Here is a 20,796-nt window from a genome sequence, read left to right as displayed (position 1 = left end):
AAAGAAAGAAAGAAAGAAAGAAAGAAAGAAAGAAAGAAAGAAAGAAAAGAGAAGAAGAAAGAAAGAAAGAAAGAAAGAAAGAAAGAAAGAAAGAAAGAAAGAAAGAGAGAAAGAAAGAAAGAAAGAAAGAATATTTAAATGCCACATAGGCATGATGACCCAGTTGTACTACCTACAAAGGCAGAGATGAGACAGAGACTTTCAGAGCAACCTTACTAGCCATATAGGAAGCTCAGGGTTTGCTTTAGAAACCCTTTCTCAATGAATAAAGTGGAAAAGACATCTAGGGCAATTCCTAGGATCAACCACAGGTGTCAACATGTACAGTCACCCAGGTTTGCTTGCAGCTACAAAGGTGTGTTTACATACACAATGTGCCACCGTACACAATAAGAGTGGAAAAATAAAAGAAATGCAATAGATCTATAGCCTGTGCCACTGTTGCATTCTTAATCTGAAGAAAGGCACACAGAGACAGCAAGAAGAGAATGTCATCTATCACTGCAGTAAACCAATGAGATGCTCTAGTGTTCTCAAGCTCATATTGAAGAACTTAATTCTTTTCAATCCGAGGAAAGGAATGTTTAACCCAACTTGTCTAAATTGCTTATTTCTCTTTAGGGCAACTGGCTTAAAGGCAGCCACGGGCCATGTACCTTCAAATACACTTCTCTCCATTTCTCTTTAATAGCTTCGTCCTCCCTTGCATGACACTACTGAGAGCAAGGATAAGGGAAGGTGGGGGGGGGATGACTCTCATTTGGTTCTTTCAGGTATGAAGTCTCAGACAAGGTCAATGTATTCATTCCAAGCTCCAGCTCACTCCAGTTCCAGAAAGTACAATTCCCCTGAAGCAGCAGATAGCATTGTTTGGATACTGAACTGAAGACATCCAGAGATATTTGAGGGTGACCTTGATCCACTAGATGTCTTCATTTCTTGTTGATGTCTTTCTTTGGAGCATCTTGTTATTGTTTAATGCCCCCATCCCAAGGTCAAACAAAGGAAAGGAAGAAACTGAAATTGCTCTAAGAAATAAAGGTAGCTACCTACAGCAGGGGGTGGCTGGTAATGAAAAAAAGCTGATCATTTCTCAGAATTATCTTGATAATATATTAATAGATTTAGTTACCAAATCTTATTTCATATAGAATTATTAACAGTTTTAAAAATGTTCTTTCAGGGGACTAAAGAGATAGTGCAGTACTCAGGTATATATATGCTGCTCTTCTAGAGGACCAAAGGTTAGTTTCCAGATCTTACATTGCATTGCTCACATTGTCTGTAACTTCAGTTCCAAGTGTTCTGGCACCCACTTCTGGCTTCCATGTGCACCTGCACACACATGACAATTAAAATGCCCTTCACATGGTGAAGTGCATATCAAAAGAAAATATGATATACTTACAAAAAGCATAGGGATTTGAGACTGAAACGAGTTCATGAGGAGAGAGAGAATTTACCCAGCAAAAACTAAGCCATTACAAAATTCAGGTCAGTGCACTTTAGGGTCTGTCTCCAAATTGCACCCAGTTTTACCTTGTATTTATTTTGTATTAGATCATTAATTCTTAGGCAGTGATCTGCAAATGCCCACAGTTTAATGGGGAAGTTTAAAAGACACTAAAATCCATTTGTTATGCTTAAAAATATTCTCAGATTATATATACAAATGTGTAAATCTTTCTAGATAGATTATTCACAGTTTCTATTAGCATGAGGAAAGATCGAGGGGGAGAAAAAAGAGTTAATTTAAAAATCTGTGGTTGGAAAACACCTGGGGGTGCAAAATAGTTCAGCAGATAAAAAGATACCTGATGCTCTCACAGAGGAACCAGGTTTGGTACTTAGAACTTACACAGTAGCTCACAACCAACTATAACTCCAGATCCAGGAAATAAGATGCCTTCTCCTGTCCCAGAAGGTAACAGGCCTTGTACCTGGTGCACATATATACATGTAGGCAAAACAGTCACTCATATATAATGAAATAAATTTACATAAAATCAAAAGGAACAGGCTAAATGCCTGTACATTTTGATTCACATCCGTGCAATTCTTTTGAACCACACTTTCCCTCTTTCCTTTCCCATAAAACTATTCTAATTAACTTGATTTCCAGAGTCCCCTTACCAGACCCAGTAGGATAGAACACACATGTATCTTCCACCTGTTTCGGGCTTGTTCAAAATAAATTCAGACACTCTGGACAAAGAGGCTATTTGCTTATAGTCATGACTTTTTGCCTCCCTAATCTACTATTCTGAGTGGGTTTCTGTCATAAGGCTTCAGATGGCCCAGTGTGTCTTTAACTGGAGGGTTACAAGGACTTTACTACCGTCATGAGCAACAGAAACTTTCCCTTATTGCCTCTAAAGAAGAAACATAAACAAAATGCTGCTTACATGTCCCCTCTGAGCCCCCACCTGCTGACAGCCGATGAAATATACCTTGTGTTTCGCCTCTGGAGTGACTGATCCAAATTGTAACAGATTGCAGAAGGTAATAAATGTTGCTATCTCACCATAGCCTCAAAAAATATTTTCTCTACATCAGAGCAATTGTTTCCCTCTTGCACACAAAAGACAAACATCCAGTGTTTGAGAAGGACTCATGGCAAGGCAGCTTAAAGCTGCCTAACAGGTATGCAGACAAGTACTGAAGAGAAAACGGATCCAACCAGAAGACAGGCATTAACAAAGCCTGGGAAAGACACCCAGCTTCCCTGGGACACAAGTGCCGTAAAGATAAGAGAATAATATTTGCTTAAACATTTATTTGATTTTAATTTTTCTAAGTGGAAGACTATTACTCAAATCTAACTTTATGTAGGACTCAGTATCTTGAATATAAACAGGAGCCTCAGAAACTGACAAAGGGATGGGTACCGAGAGATCACTGTACCCACGACACACCTCACAACCCCTAGATGTCATTAGTTTTTCATGCCATTTCAAACTCGCCATGGTGGGTGTTCTGTCCTGAACCAGCATCACTCAGAATTCTGGATGACTCAGCAGTCTGGTCAGCTGTCACACAATGATTCAGATGGGTACAGGAATGGCAGCATGCTCCTGCAGGGGTCTAGTATGCCCTCTGGGTTGCTGATGGGGGCTTTTATTGGCTTAATAAAGCTTCTGCGGTGATTTATTACTGTGCATTTTGAGAATAGACTGTCAGAGGAATGGTTGCATCCTGAAATGTGTGCAGAATCAACACTCTCTACCCCTGAGCTAAGAGGTTCAGAATGATGAAGTAAGAAGAGCTCATACTGTAGGGCAAGTGAGACCTAGGGCATGCCCTAATGCATAAATAGAACCACAGAAATACCTTTCAGGCATGAGATTTGGACCTGCCTCAGCTTGCATACACATGCTTATCTCCTCTCCCCAGATAAAGGCTTTTTTTTTTAATTTTGGCATCTCTCCCCCTAGAACTTCCAAAGACCAAAACCTCAAATGAATAAAGTTTTCCAAGATTAACATCTTTCCCCAAGAGTTAAATTTCCATGAAAGTTATTTCATCCCAAATGAAAAGCCAAATGCTCCATCCCCAACCCTGGTTTTAAACATCCCCAGTAAATACAGACACTAGAAACAGAATGGATGTATTCCACCCTGGCTCTGCCATCCATTGTGGGGTGACTCTGGGCAATCCAGTGATTTTTTTCTGACTTTAGTTTTTTGTTTGCTTGCTTGTTGTTGATGTTGTTCTTGTTGTTGGGGCTATTGTTGTTATCTTGTTCTTAATCTTTAGAATGCCCTGCAGGGCTAACCTGAACATGGGAATGGACAAGGACATAAACATGCAGCCAGGGCTCAGACACAGCAAGTGCTCAGATACCATAGCTTCCCTTATTCAGTTACAAAATTATTACTATGAATTCTCTAAATAGACTTCTAAGTGAATACATCTAATTTATGCAATGAGGTGAGAACACAGAAAACTGTTTCTCTATCCCATAGTTTTTAGAGTTATCAATTTAGACACAATAACTAGATTGAAAATATACATTGAATTTCCATTCCAATCTTCCTACCTGCCCCCCAAGGGACACATGTGACCACATGAGGCCAAGGGAAGCTATAAACATGGCCAAACTCAAAATCATAAATTTTAAACTTTAAATATTATGAGATTTTTAAATGTCATTTTTGTTGCTTTTGTTTTGTTTTGTTTTGTAACTCAATTACAAAGTTGTCAAGTATAATATTTGTTGGTGACTTTGTGTGGCCATGTCAGTAGGTCAGACAGAAATTTTCTATTATCAACCTAGATTACTGTCCTAAGCATGACAAACCTATTTGTCACTTGCTTGCAAAATTATCAACACTGTGCTTTATAATCCACCATGATGAATTTAGTTCTGATTGTAGCCCTAGATAAGAGCCCTCACTGGAGAACAGCTAGTGATAGTCACAAAAGCAAAAGAGGGAAAGTTTATTTGTATAAACTTCAAAATCATGTCAAGGTGTTTCTCAGCATCAAATGCATAACCAAGACAGAAAGCCCATAGGTGTCCTGCTGGTGCTTCCCCACTGCACAGGTGCCATATGCATGCAGGGATCGCCCTGCCTCTTGTCTCATGTGAATCTCATCTCCTATGGACCTTGCCTTATTGTAAGAAACATGCTTTACTTTAGGTATGGTTTCTGCTTTAGTTTTGATAGTTAAAACCATTGCATTGTGGGACTATAGAGGTAGCTCTGTGGTTAACAGTACTGTCTCCTTTTGAAGATGGACTCCAGGTTAGTAGTGTTCAGTAGCCACAATGGGCATCTCAGAACTCCAGTTTCAGTGGATCTGACACCCTCTTCTGTCCTCTAGAAACACTACACTCACCTGTACATACCATATTCAGATGCATTTACATATTTCAGAGTAATACTATATTTTTCAATATCACATTAAAATAAACTGTATCTTAAACATAGAGGAATTGGTGCAGTCAGTTAAACTTTGACCTAAGCTGAGGTCTCTGCCTCCTCAGCCTTGCTTCCATGGTGTTATTAAGGTCCTCAACATTTTCTATCCCCTTTCCTTTAGCTGGGATTTATTGCTTTTTGTTTGTTATTTATAGATATCACTATGGGCAGTTGTATATGAATTCTGAGGAGAATTCTGAGGAGAGGATGTTTAAGCCCCCACATGTAAACAAATACATCCAGTTTCAAAGGAAGAACCCAGTTGAACAACATTATCTTTTTCTAAGCCATCCCTTCTCCCTCCCTCTCACCTCCCCATAACACTCCCTTGTCCCTTTTCCAGGGTGAATGTAACCCAGGTTGCCCTCAAACTATCTATGTAACCAAGAATGACTTGGAACTTGTGATCTTTCTGCTTCCAGCTCCCCACACTGGATCACAGGTCCTGGCCACTACACTGGTTTTACACTGTGCCACAAGTTAAGGCCAAGGCTTTGTGCATGCGAGGTGGGCACTCTACTAGTTAGGCTACTTCTCCAGTTTGCACTTTCTTTTCCTTAAATGGCTCTAAATAACAAATACTCTGGTAGAGCCCTTTACCAGCCATCTCATTTAATTTTCTCAACCTTAAGAAGCAAGGTATGTTTCTCCACTTCCAGATAAAAGCAAGGAGTAGAGACTTGTCCAACCTTCTTAGGTTATGACAGTAAAGCAGGAGGGACTGTGCTTTTTGCATGGGCAATGGGAATCCCAAGCTGAAGTGTTTTCTTATGGCCTCTGTTAATCTGAGACACAAATGTCCAAGCTCTCTTCCCTTCATTAGATACCACCATAGAAGCCATTTGTTGGGGATGAAGGCAAGAAATTTGGGGGTTATATTAATTCCTTCTACAACTAAATTGATGTTTACCCACCACTAGCTACAGTGCCTGCAATCCCCAGAAACTACACACACTATACGCTGCTACAAGTTTCAGAGCCTGACAGGCACACTGCCCCACAGGGACTTCATGGTATGTAACTTTGTATCAAATATTCTCTGGGCTGAGATCAGGAGGAGGCAAATCATTTCTGTGGCCAAACAGCATGACGCTTTTAAATAGGTAGAGATTACATATTACATTTTACCACTGAACGTCTCAATAAAGATACCATAAACAGCAATCCACACATATAACAAATCATACTTAACTGTGGCTGGTATTTGATTTATGTGAGATTATAAATTATTGAATCGTGTGACTATAGTCCTGGAAAGGAGCCCAGACCAAGAAATGTTAAAAAAAAATAGAAAAGAATAAAAATGAAACCTGTCTCCTCTCTTACTTTTTCATACTCTTTCCTATTCTCCTGCCCCCATGCTTTTCTTTTGCTCAGTTTTAAAGACATCCTGAGTAGAAGGTGAAATTGAGTCTGAGCCCCACCCACCCACTTAAGTTGGCACTGTGCTGTAAAACAGCTAAAGGTTTCCCAGTTTTCTACAGGTTTCGGTGACATGCCTGACAAGGGTAACTAACACTTGACATGCGCATCTGCAATGGTTTTTGGTCCTAAATTTTCAGTTTGAAAGCTCATTTGAATAGTGCTGTCCCACTCCTCTACTTCATTCATTTCTTGCTTTCTTTCTCCTGCTGTTTGGTCTTTATCACATGTATGAATGGAATACTGAGCATGTCCCTCAAATTCAATCAGAGAAGAAGAGCTTCCCTAAGGTGAGTAATGGCTGCTCACCTAAGATAAACTCAGGCTAGTATGATGGTGAGTATTATTTCACATAATGACCTCAGAAGCTGGCAATTGGAAGTCAATGCTCACAACAGAACTATGGATTATTCTGAAATTTCGCTGCTTTAAAAGGCTAGCTTCCTCTTTGTTAAATGATTATGCATGCCCACAAGTAGAGCTACTCCAGAAACTATAGCAAGGGACTCAAAACCCTTCAACATTTGGCCCCTTCTCTTTTACACTAAGATAGTGCCCTCATCTAGGAAAAATGAGGAAACAATGAGACTAGAATCTGCTTTAAAACAGAAGCCACGTTGGGTTTGGACAACCAAGTAAAGGGCTGTGCTGAGCACTGATCTGGGGCAAAGAATGCTGAGTATTGCTCCATGAAGATACCTGTCACATTTTACTTTGCCCAACAATGACTCCCTGAAGAATCACATCAGAATGCTGTTTGAGGTCCTGCCTGTATCTCAGAGAGAACTGTGATCAACTTTGGATGCCCACCATGAGCAGAGCAAGTCATGTTCCCAACATGAAAACTGACAACTCTTTAATACAAGAAATGGATGTCCCACAAGAAACATGGAAGTTTTCTTTGAGAAGGAACAATATCCCACTAGAAAAATCAGGAACTACTTTACAGTGTACAGGAATACTTGACATTAAGAGTGCACTTAGGCTTGGGTTGCAAAGAAGACAACACCCTTTTAGGAGTAGATAAAGTTATTGAAACAGGATGAGGTAGTGATGCTGAATGACCATATGGAGAAGTGTTTAGATGCACTGTTTCATTTAAGAGATAAGTAAGAGGATAAAAGTTGAGGAAGGAAAAGTAATTGATGTAGATATTGGATAGGATATTAACTGGAAGGAAAAGGATATTATTGCTCTTGGGTGGTAACAGATATTCACCGATGAAACTTGATAATACAGAGGCAAGTAACCAGAGTTGGGCTTAGAACAATGAATTTGATAAACAATCTGTAGACTAGATATTAAGGAAAAATATACAGGCAACGTGGAGAACTTTGTTCCTCAAACCATAGGGATTAAAGAACTAAGCAGACCATAGGATATTTACAGCAGAATAGGAAGAATTTACTTAATGTTTATGAAAATAAGTAAATTTTCATAAAGTGTAGATTCTCCTTTGATCTTGGGAGGTGAAGGGTGGCTTTCAGACAAATTGATACTGGAGTGAGATGACTAGATGTTTAATTCTATATTCACAAATAGTGCTAAATGACCTTTGATGTGGAGATGGCTTCTCTTAGCCTCATTTTCTCATCTATAAAAAGATATCATCCCTATTGCACAAAGGTGATTTGAGATCAAGAAGTTAATTAAGATAAATCACATAGGAGTTTCAAAACAGGGAAAGAGCAAAGCACACAATAATCTACTCTGGAAATTAATATCATTACTAGAAAAATAAGAAAAATGCATAAATGGATATGATTTCAATGCAAAGGATTAAAATACCATGTAAAATTTGAAGGATGGACTGACAAATTAAAGGAATTGGAGAGATGGTTCATGGGCTAAGGATAAGTGCTGTTGGTACACAGGACCTGAGTTTGAATGCCAGCAGCCACATTTCTTGGCTTACAATTGTGTATAACTCTAGTGCCAGGGAATATGACACTTCTGGCCCTAACCCCACAGATCTGCCTCCCTCCCAGGAGGTGTGCTCTAACCCAACACATACAGATGAGACCATCCTGCCCCAATTCTCCACCTTCTGGGACCCCAGCAAGTCAAGCAGCCATTGGCTGTACCCTGTCCTGTTGGAGCTCCAACTTTTTTCCAGTTTGTACCTACACTTGCAGTCCTGAGTTGGTAAGCTGTCACTCACCCCACAGTTCTAACCAGAGACACAGAGATACATGCATGAGATACTCATTTCCCTAATCCCCCTGACTGCTAAGAACCCACCAAGCCCAGGAGCTGTGAGCTCTGCCCTGTGCTATCAGCGCTCCATCTTCCATCTGGTCTGCACCTATAACTACAACAGTAGCAGGGGTGCAGACCACCTCACCACACAGCTCTACCTGGCTGGCAGGAGGTCTGCTTTAACTCAAGACACAAAGTCATGGATCAGCTGTGCACTGCTCCCCACCCCACAGCTCTGCCTGCCTACCAGGTGGCCTGCTACAACCCAGGACACTCAGCCAGCCAACACCAGGGACAGATGGCAAAACACAAGTACAAGAACATAAATCAAAAGAAGCCAATGCAATATGGCGCCATTAGAAACCAACTCTCTTACTACAGAAAACCCTGGATATCTTAACATACTATAAAAGCAAAACTGTGACCTTAAATCCCATCTTATGCACATTATACAGGCCTTTAAAGGGGGTATAGATAAATCCCTTAAAGAAATGCAGAGAAAGAAATAGGTAGAAGTCTTAAAGAGGAAATAAATAAATCCTTTAAATAAATATAGGAAAATACAATCAAACATGCAAAGGAAATGAATAAAACAATCCAAGACCTAAAAGTGGAAATAAAAGCAATAAAGAAAACAAAAATGAAGGCAGCCATGGAAATGAGAAGCCTAAAAAAGGAACTACAGATGCAAGCATCACAAATAAAATACAAGACATGGAGTAGAGAATATCAGGTGTAGAAGATACTGTAAAAGAAATGAATACATCCATCGATTAAAAAAAATAAATGCCAAATATAAAAAGTTCCTAATTAAAAGTATCCAGGAAATCTGGAACACTACAAAAGACTAAACTTAAGAATAATAGGAATAAAAGAAGGTGAAGATTCCCAGTTCAAAGAGCCAGAAAACACCTTCAACAATATCATAGAAGAAAATTCTTTCCTAACCTAAAGAAATAGATGAGTATAAATGTACAAGAAACTTACAAAATATAAAATAGATAGAACCCAAAAAGAAAATACTCCCACCAGATAATAATCAAAACACTAAATGTACAGAGAAAAGTAAGAATATTAAAAGCTGCAAGGAAAAATGTCAATTAAGATATAAAGGCAGACCTATCAAAATAACAACCAGAATTACACCTGGTTTCTCAACAGAGACTCTAAAGACAGAAGATCCTGCATAGATGTCTTATAGACCTTAATAAATCACAGAAGATAGCCCAGACTACTATATCTAGCAAAATTCTCAATCACCACAGATAGAGAAACCAAGGTAGTCCATGACAAAACCATATTTAAACAATACAGCCCTACAGAGGATAATAGAAGAAAACTCCAATATAAAAAGGATAACTACACCTAAGAAAACACAGAAATTAACCATCTCACAGCAAAACCAAAAGAAGAGAATTACACACACAGTAACACATCCAGCATCAAAATAACTAACAGTCATTGGTCATTAATATCTCTCAACATCAATAGACGCAAGTCACCAATAAAAAGACACAGGCTACTAGACTGGATGTGTAAACAGGGACCATCATTCTGGTACACATAAGAAACATACTTCAGCAACAAACACAGACAATACCTTATAGTAAAGGCCTAGAAAAAGATTTTCCAAGCAAATGGACCAAAGAAACAAGCTGGAGTAGCCATTCCAATACATAACAAAATAAGCTTTCAACCAAAAGTTTTCAAAAGAGAAGATAAAAGACATTTCATACTCATCAACAGAAACATCCACCAAGATGGCATCTCAATTCTGAACCCTATGCCTCAAATGCAAGGACACACACATTTATCAAAGAAACTTTACTAAAGCTCAAATCACACATTGAACCTCACACAACAATATTAGGGAATTTCAACACCCCACTCTCACCAATGAACACAGGTCAGTGAAACATAAACTAAACAAACAAACAAACAAACAAACAAAACAATGAAACTAACAGATGTTATGAACCAAGAGGATTTAACATATTGACAGAACCTTTCAATCTGAAACTAAATGTATATATGTATATGTATATGTATATATATGTATATATGTATGTATATATTCCAACTTATTTTATCACTATGGATTAAGGCAGGAGTTCAACAACAGCAGAAACAACAGAAAGCCTACATACTCATGGAAACTGAACAACTCTCTCCTCAATGATCATGTGGTCAGTGAAGAAATAAAGAAAGAAATTAAAGACTTTCAAGGATTCAATGAAAATGAAGGCATACCATACCCAAGCTTACAGGACACAATGAAAACAGTGCCAACAAAATTGGGGAGATCTCAAACTAGCACCTTAACAGCATGCCTGAAAGCTCTAAACAAAAGGAAGCAAACACATCCAAAATCAGTAGACGGGTAAATACTCAAATGCAAGACTGAAATCAATCATTTAGAAACAGAGAGAACCAAAGAATAAACAAAACAAAGACCTGGTTCTTTGAGAAAAATCAACAAGACAGACAAACTCTTACCCAAACTAACTAAAAGGTAGTGACACATTATCCAAATTAACAAAATCAAAAATGAAAATGAAGACACAAAAACAGACACTAAGAAAATTTTTAAAAATCATTAGCTCATACTTCAAAAGACTGTACTCTACAAAACTGGAAAATCTAAATGAAATCTAATTTTCTAGACAGATACCACTTACCAAAGTTAAATCAAGGTCAGGTAAACTAACTAACTTCTAAGAAAATAGAAACAGTCATTAAGTCTCCCACTCCCCTCCAAACAAAACAAACACCAAAAAAACAAAAAACTAAAGTAGGGCCATGTAATTTTATTGCAAAATTCTACCAGACTTTCAAAGAAGAACTAATACCAATACTCCTCAAGCTATTCCACAAAACAGAAAATGAAGGAACAATACCTAATTCATTCTATGAGGCCACGGTAACACTGATACCTAAACCATACAAAGACTAAACAAGTGAGAGCACTACAGACCAATTCACTTATGAACATCAATGCAAAAATACTAAATAAAATTCTTGCAAATCAAATTCAAGAACACATCAAAAAACATCATTCATCACAATCAGGTAAGCTTTATCCCAGGGATGCAGGGATGGTTCGATATATGAGAATCCATCAAAGTAATCCATTATGTAAACAAACTCAAAGAAAAAAATCATATGATCATCTCATTAGATGCTGGAAAAGTCTTTAGAAAAATCAACACCCTTTCATGTTAAAAGTCTTGGAGAGATCAGGGTTTCAAGACATATAACTAAACATATCAAAAGCAATATATAGCAACACAATAACCAACATCAAATTAAATGGAGAAAAACTTGAAGTAACCCCACTAAAATCAGGGGAAAAACAAGGCTGCTCACTCTGGCCTTATATATTCAATATAGTATTTAAAAGTTCTAGCTAGAGGAATAAGACAACAAAAGGAGATCAAAGGTATACAAATTGGGAAAGAAGAAGTCAAGGTGTCACTATTTGTGGAAGATATAACAGTATATATAAGCAGTCCTCAATATTCAATCAGAGAATTACAATTGATAAACAACTTCAGGAAAGTAATTGGATATAAAATTAACTCAAAGAAATCAATATCCCTTTATACAAATGATAAACTTTCCAAGAAAGAAATTATAGAAACAACACCCTTTACAGTAGCTAAAAATAATATAAAATATGGTGGTGTAACTCTAACCAAGCAAATGAAAAATCTACATGACAAGAACTTTTAAGTCCCTGCAGAATGAAATTGAAAATATCAAAAGATGGAAAGATCTCCTATGCCCATGGATAGGCAGGATCAACATAGTGAACATGGCCATCTAACTAAAAGCAATCTACAGATTCAATGCAATTCCTATTAAACTTCCAACACAACTTGACAGACTTAAAAGAGCAATTCTCAGATTCATATGGGGAAAAAAATAGCAGGATATCCAAAACTATCCTGAACAATAAAAGAACCTCTGGAGGAATCACTATTCATGACCTCAAGCTGTAGTTCAAAACAGTAGTGATAAAAACTGCCTGGTATTGACACAGAGGCAGACAGGTTGACCAACTGAATAGAACGGATGACCCTGAAGTAAACCCACACATCTATGGACACTTGATTTTTGACAAAGAAGCCAAAACCAAAAAACTGGGAGAAAAGAAAGCATCTTTAATAAATGGTGCTGCTCTAGCTAGATATCTGCAAGTAGAATAATACAAATAGATCTATATTTATCACCCAGCACAAAACTGAAGTCCAAGCAGATCAAAGACCTCAACATAAAACCTGATACTCTAAATCTAAATGGAGAAAAAGTGGGAAATAGCATTGAATGATTTGGTATAGGAGACAATTTCCTGAACGGAACACCAGTGGCTTAGTCTCTAAGATCAAAATTGTTAAATAGGACCACATGAAACTGAAAGCTTCTGTAAGGCAAAGGACACTGTTCTGACTGAAACAGATGCAGAAACCAATAGCTGAACATTGGACAGAAGTTAGAGCCTCTTATGGAAGAGTTGGGGGAAGGATTGAAGGCCTAGAAGAAGATGGGAACCCTACAGGAAGACCAACAGAGTTAACTAACCTGGACTCATGGGAGCTCTCAGAGACTGAGCCACCAACCAAAGAACATACACAGGCTGGACCAAGGCACATGCATAGCAACTGTGTAGCTCAGTCTCTATGGCTATCCTCAGTGGAATAGGATATGCCTAATCTGGCAGACTTCATGTGCCTGGTTAAAGGGATACCCAGGGGGCACCCCACCCTCTCAGAGGAGAAAGAGAGAGAGGATGGGGAAAAGGGATTCTGTGAGGGGGGGACTGAAAAGGTGAGTGGCATTTGGGATATAATTAATTAATTAATTAAAAATACCCAACAGGCTTGTCTTCAGCCCAATATTATGGAAACATTTTCTCAATTTCTCAATTGAGGATCCCTTCTTGCAGATGACTTTAGTTTGTGTCAAGTGACATAAAACTTGGCAGTATATTTCACTTAACTCAGTCTTGTTAAATTGCATGTCAGTAGCAATATATCCATTTTCTGCAGATTATCAAATCTATGGTATAGAAATTTTCTTAATAAACTCAATTTGTGTATGTAAAAAAAAATCAGTGGTACATACATCTAAGTTCTTAATTGGAACCAAACAAGAGACCATTCTAATGAATGGGGCCAATGTCCACAGGAAGGGGAAAACTTGGGTACAGTAGGGCCTGGGTCATCCACCTGTCTGCCCATGTGGGTAAGAAATAGAACTACACAGTCATGGGAAGTCAAGAGGGTTGGGAAAAAAATAACCACCACTACCACCACTATTACCATCACCACAACCATTACCACTACCATCAGCACCACCATCACCACTACCACAACAACAACAACAACAACTGAGTTTTCATCTTTTTATCATTCTTCTTGTTTTGGGGTTAGAAACATCTCTGGCTGAAGTAGGAGTGACTTTGAGTCTGTCATTTTGTCCCTGTCCTCCCACAAATAAGTAACTTCACTTATTTACTTGCATTGTGGCTGTGACAGGATACCCAACAAGAAGACACTTATGAGGGGAAGGATTTAGTTCAGCTCACAATTCAAAGGGGCACAGTTCATCACAGCAAGCAATTCTGGCAGATGGAGCTGAATAATAATAAATATCTCCTATTTAAAACACCAGGGCACAGTCCATCAAATGATGCCACTTAATATTTGGGTTGCCACTTAATATTTGGGGTCCCACTTAATATTTGGGGTAGGCCTTCCTATCTCAATTAATGATCAAGGAAATTCCTAGCAGACAGACAACATAAACCACCAAGATAATAAAGGGATTCTTTGAGAAGGAGAATTTGATACCCTTGAAATATCCTTGATCTAAACTTCAGGAGACCCAGATGCAATGCTAGCACCAGATTAAGAGCTTTGCAGAGAAAAAGACATTGAATTAATCCTAGCTCCAGACCAGATTGGATACGTGAAGAGGAACTAAGTCTATATAGCTCATTATTGTGATTTTTCTTTTCATTTTACACAAAACAATTTGGTAACTTGGTAAAAAAAGCTACCATCCTTCAGGTACCATAGTAAGCCTCTAGGAAAAGCAGTTAGTTATAAACTTTACTTCATAAAAACAGCTCAAAATCTTGTAGCTTCATTCTGATTATATGTTAACATATTAAGACAATGTGGACCTGAAACGACATGTTAGAAAATCATATCTCATTTTAGTATTTTCTTAATGGCCCACATGCTCAAAGGGTACTTATGAAATCTTTGAACTTTTTTATTCTGCATCCTAAAATGTACATTAAAACTGACTGGAGAGTATTGTGAATAAAATCATCTACCCATATCTTTTGAGTATGTGACCTACTTATATCTGGAAATATTGATGTGCTGTGCATAGTCTCTTTCAGTTCTGATACTAGCCAAATGCTCTCCAATGCATGCTGGAGAAGCGAAATAGTTGACAGTTACATGCCAACATGGATTGGGGGAATCTCACAAGGTCCCACCACTAGATGAAAAGCTACCTGCAATTTAATGTAGTGTGTGTGTGTGTCTGTGTGTGTGTGTGTGTGTGTGTGTGTGTGTGTGTCAGCAGTAATTAGAGAAGATGTGTTGAATTTGAGAGTGCATGCCACATAGGAGAAGTTAGAGAGGGGAGATGGAGTAGAACAATATGAATATAACATGAAACAATATAAATACAATATAAAATTCTAAAAAATACAAAAAAAAATTGAAAGTAACATTTCTCTTATGAAACCTGAAGCATTTGCTGGAATGTTTGGGAGGTTTGGAAGCAGAAATGAAAGGCAACCTCTCTCTGATATTGATGAACAGAAAATACTTCTTCTGCAGATAGTAGCAACATATGAACACCCATTGTCAGCCCTCCACAGAAAGGTGGGACCTACAATGGATGGGAACAACTTAATGTTGAGCCCACAGAGGAGTCTCTTTTTTGTTAGTTTGTTTATTCACTCTAAATTCAGATCACAGCCTGCTATGCTCCTCTCCTCCCCCTCCCCTTCTCTGGAAAAAGAAAAAATAGTACATCTACACAATGGAATACTATTTAACTATATTCAGCTATTAAAACAAAGACATCATGAAAATTGCAGGCAAATTGATGGAACTAGAAACTATCTTGAATGAGGTAACCCTGACCCAGAAAGACATGCGTGGTATATACTCCCTTATAGATGGACATTAGCCACAATGCATAGGATACCCATGCTACAATGTACAGACCCAAAGAAAGTAAGTATTAAGGAGAGTTCATGGGAGGATGTGTAAGTCTCATTCAGGGGGTGAGGATGGGAACAGAGATGGAGATCAGGAGTGGAGAGAATGGGTATGGGAGAGGGCTGGTTTTAAAAACACAGAGGAATCTTAACAATGGCTGTCAGTTTTGGAAAAGTACCCACTTCCTCTTCCTAGGTACACATTGTTTTTCAAAATCCCTGTGTCTATTTCATATTATTTTCTAATATTCTTTAGTTTCTATTATGTATGTCTCTCTCCCTCTGGCCTCATGGTTCACACAAAAATTATCTATCAGTTCCATTTAATCTAATCCATACTTCCTGAGACAATAAAGACATAATTCTTGGAAGACCCAGTTAGCTATTTTTAAATCTGCCCAGATAACAAGTGTGTGAGGCCAGGTGCTTGGGCCAATATTTCACCAGCAGGAGAGAACTGACTAATCTTAAAGTTAGCCCAGAAGAAAATAGATAAGAGCAAAAGACTGATCACCTCTTTCCAGCTAAGTCTTCCAACTAGGCCTGTGAATTTCACTGTGTAGAAAACAAAAAACTCTGGGAAGGATTCAGCTACTAATAAAGTTTTTGTGATTAATATTCATAAAGAGTTATTGAATGACCATATCTATAATAGCCAATGTCTACTTTATATAGACCCCAAGATAGTTCTGTGATCCTGGGCAGACCACTACTCAGTGTGGTAGAGATTGAATTTCCTCTAGACTGTGAAAGGAGAAGGAGGGGTATAAAGTGGGGTTTTAATGTACAGAAACAAAAATAAATGCTATGTGGTACAAGTTAGCATCAATATTAGAAACAAAGGGCACATTGAGTAGTATATCAGCCACCTCCGATCAATGCCTTCCCTACAGTTATTGACAACTGGGCTGCTACTCAATTCTTTAAGAATCAACCAGTGTCAATAAGGACAGATAACACTTAGCTGTTCGTATCATCACACTGTGATCTGATCAAGACTTGCCATGCTCAGCTCTGTCTCAGGGTGACTTTAGTAGGTGATAGGAAGTTTTCAACCATTTCAATGTAGTAGGCTCTACGTGCTACTGATATAACATAAGGGAAGATCTTTTAGTTCAGATGTCTGCTTATTTTAAAGAGGGTAGCTGAAAGTATTCCTCCTATCAGGTGAGATGACATGAAAATTGATTATAGCACAAAGGTCATCTTTTAAAGAACGGTCAATTATTGGGTAGGAAATTGTTATACGAACACAAGGACCTGAATTTGATAACCAGAATTTATATAAAACCTACCATGTACTAAGACTTGTGGTTTCTTAAAGAAAGAAGGAAAGAAAGAAAGAAAGAAAGAAAGAAATAAAGAAAGAAAGAAGGGAGGGAGGGAGGGAGGGAGGGAGGGAGGGAGGGAGGGAGGGAGGGAGACAGGACAGACAGACAGACAGACAGATAGACAGACAGACAGTGAGGGAGGAAAGGAGGGAGAGAGGGGTGGAGAGAGACAGAGACAGACAGAGAGGGGGGCTTTTATTTTAATCCCAGGTATGGGGCTGCTGCAGATTGTCTACAGCAGCTGACTGTGATTTGCCTCTTGCTCTAGCAGGGTTGTTTTTGCCAGCTGCAGTTAGTTTCTGCTATTGTGTGATGTCTGGCATTCTGTAGACTTTTCAGAAGGTAGATAAAAGGTAAGACCCCGAGAGAGGTGGTGGGTTATTTGTTTGTTGTTTGGATGGTTGTTGGTTGGTTAGTGGTTATTGGTTGCTGTTAGTTGTGCTTAGTCATGGTTTGTTAAGTAGTTATGAGCAAGAAAAAACAAGAAGAAATTAGATATCCTGACTGTGAAGATCAAACTTACCCTAAGGAACTTGAGGCTCCTAATAAGCAGGAAGTAGTCTCCAGACAATGTCACCCCCTTCCCTTTCTATCCTTTTTATCACTATCTAGTGTTAGGGTGTTGAAAGTATGGAAAAGGGTGGAGAAGGATGAAAGAAACCCACAAGTAGCCAAATATCAGCTACACTGACAGGAATGGGGCTACATATCTGTAAACCCAATACTGGAAGGGAAAAGGTAGGGAGTCCACAAGGCTTGTTGGCCAGCCATGCTAGCCTCTTCGATGAGTTCTAACCCACTAGAGACTCTCTTCAGAAAAAGATGAGTGGATTGTAGGAAATACGCTCCATGCCTGCATTCTGCCCTTTCCCACAAAAAAATATATATGAAATAAACATTTGAATGGGGATTCCAGTAAACTTGTTTTGAAGCTTCTACAGTTCATATTTTAAGTCTTACTTTTGCCTTTCTCCATTTGCATGTGTGAACCTTAGATTCAGTAGAGATGGGGCTACATGGCAAAAATATATAAGTATATAGGCCTTGTAGACTTATAATTGAAGTCTTTGAAAATTCACCAATAGAAAATGATAACTGTGTGGGGAAATTCATCTCTAAACTTCTCCTTGTAAAAGAAAATATTGTGGGTAAGAACTCTGCCTTAAATCTTCTGTATGGATGACCAGGAGATGGTAATGAAGGAGATGTTCAAAGTATGTGAATGGGCCAGAAGGAAATCCTTCAAGTCCGGTTGCCAGATCAGATCAGTATAGAGTCCTTCTGCATGAACTGACACCAGGATGGGTAGCTGAAAATCCAGGAAACTCAAGGATATCACTGTATACTTCTTGACAGCTGCAAGAAGCCACAGGAAGGCCCACTGAATTATCTAAGCCAGCACCTGCTCTTTGAAAGTCTAGATATAAATGTTTAATGTTGGTGTCAGATTTGAAGATCATTTCTAAGATTTAAGTGGCAGCCTAACTCTTTTCCTATTTTTAAAACATTAAATGAAAGGAGAGGAATAGAAACTGTACTGAAAACATAAGCTATGCCCAAGGCATAGTCTGAACCTACTTGCAGCACAGAATGTAATCCTCAGCAAACAAAGTAGAAATGATCACCCTGGATGCCCAGAATTATACTTTAAGATCAGAGATAGTGTATAGTGTACATCTATCATATACGTACATAGATATAAATATCACATGTAGATAGAAACACATGGATACACATACACATACCATAGACACATACATATGCACAACACACCCAAACATTATATATATATATAATATACACACATATATACACACACACAGAGACACATATCACATATACACCACACAAACACACAAACACATACCATATACACAGACACACACATACACACCATAGATGCACACACAAAATTCTCTCTCTCTCTCTCTCTCTCTCTCTCTCTCTCTCTCTCTCTCTCTCCTCTCTCTCTCTCTGTGTGTGTGTGTGTGTGCGTGTGTGTGTGTGTATGTGTGTGTTTGTGTGTGTGTGCTTGTGTCTGTAGTTTGTCAGGTAAGCAATTTTATTTAAGAACTTAGACAAAAGATGTCTTTTCATATTTGTCAAAAAAGTAAAATCTTCCCAACTGTCCCTTTTAACTTTCTGTTTCTTTCTGGATACTTGGGACAACCTCATGATTTCCAAATGACTTACATTATCTACAATATCTATTTGGCTCCCAGGGAAGATCAGACTGAAGAACTTACATTATCAACTGATAAAAATCTTTTAGGTTTTCACTGAAAAGACAGTTTGTATTTTCTATTAAGATTGCTTTATGGCAAGAGTGTTTTAGATTTAACAGCTGGTGTTATAGAAAAGGATATATAATTTAAGTAGGAGGAACTAAATGCAGTATTTTTCCTTGCCATATTCTTTCTGTAACTGTGACAGTCAAAGGTATACTGTCAAGTTGCCATTACTGTCATCTATGGTGTCTTGAAGTGTCTTATTTTCTGTGTGACTGACATAGGCCCTTTCAACATTCCCTCCCTACTCTGGAACAGAGGCAAGCTATGTCTTCCTGTGTCTGCTGATGTTGATGATGTCCCCAGCATCCTGACACCATGGGGAATGGGGATAATTCACTCTGACACCAGTGGCCAAGCAGGAAGAAAAGAGATGGAGTCAGTACAACCTACAAAAGTGGAGAGGGTAAAAAGTAAGGTGTTAATAAAATGGAGGAATCTGAATTTGTGTATATGGCATGCCAGTTTTCCTTTCTAACATAGCTTGACACTGTCAGGGTGAGAATAAGATTCTATAAGTCAAAAGCCAGAGATGTAGAGGGCATCAGGTGCTCATCAACATCAGCCATGACTTCAAACTCAAAGGAAGACTATGAATACAGGAGAGGACTGTATCATGACCCAACATGAACATCTTGGAGTTAAGGACAAAATACAAAAACATGGCATTAATTTGGGTAAATTTAGGTCTGCCTCTTGAATACTGAACATGTGAATACAAGTTCACATATGAAGGTGTTGAAGTAATTATTTAAAAGAAGACCGCTGGTCAAGCCACCTATCTAAGCTGGGACGGCTCTGCCTAGCTCGGCTGCCATGTTCCGTGTTCAGAGGCCACGTGTATGCCACAGCTAGAAACAGCCAGCCAGAAACACCAGCCCTGCCACCCACAAGATGTCAGCATGGGCAATGGCTCTGCCAATCTTCCATGCTGTCTCTTCAAGGCTGGGCATTGCCCAGACCATCTCGCCAACCACGCAGGCTCGGTACAAATGAGACTCTAAAGCTTAGATTATCCAAAGGCTTTATATATTTGGTAATGCTCAATAACAATATGCCCATACAATCAGAGGTATAACCCAATACCCAACCTAGATATACCAACTACTTTTGACTGCCAGAGACACATGAACATCAGTCTCCATGTTCCCCCTCTCTCTCTCCTTCTCCTAGCTCCTATTCTTCCTTCTCCTCTTCCTCTTTGCACTCCTTCTCTTCCTCTCCTTACTCCTCCTACCTTACCACCTTAGCTCCTCCTACATGGAAGGGCTAAATCTGCTCAATTGTTTTCATAATGGAGAACTAGAATCCAGAGAGAGAGTGAGAGAGGAGAAAGAGAGAGAGAGAGAGAGAGAGAGAGAGAGAGAGAGAGAGAGAGAGAGAGA

General features: G+C 38.7%; 1 protein-coding gene across 3 annotated transcripts in view; it reads right to left on the bottom strand.

Annotated features, from left to right (window-relative positions):
* The window catches only part of Nell1 (neural EGFL like 1), an 829,837-nt gene that overhangs the window by 139,828 nt on the left and 669,213 nt on the right, over positions 1-20,796 (bottom strand). The gene's annotated exons all lie outside the window — the stretch shown is intronic.

This window comes from Grammomys surdaster, unplaced genomic scaffold (genome assembly GCF_004785775.1).
Source record: "Grammomys surdaster isolate TR1022 unplaced genomic scaffold, NIH_TR_1.0 125635, whole genome shotgun sequence".
NCBI lineage: Eukaryota > Metazoa > Chordata > Mammalia > Rodentia > Muridae > Grammomys > Grammomys surdaster.
This window is presented reverse-complemented; position numbering and strand designations above follow the sequence as displayed.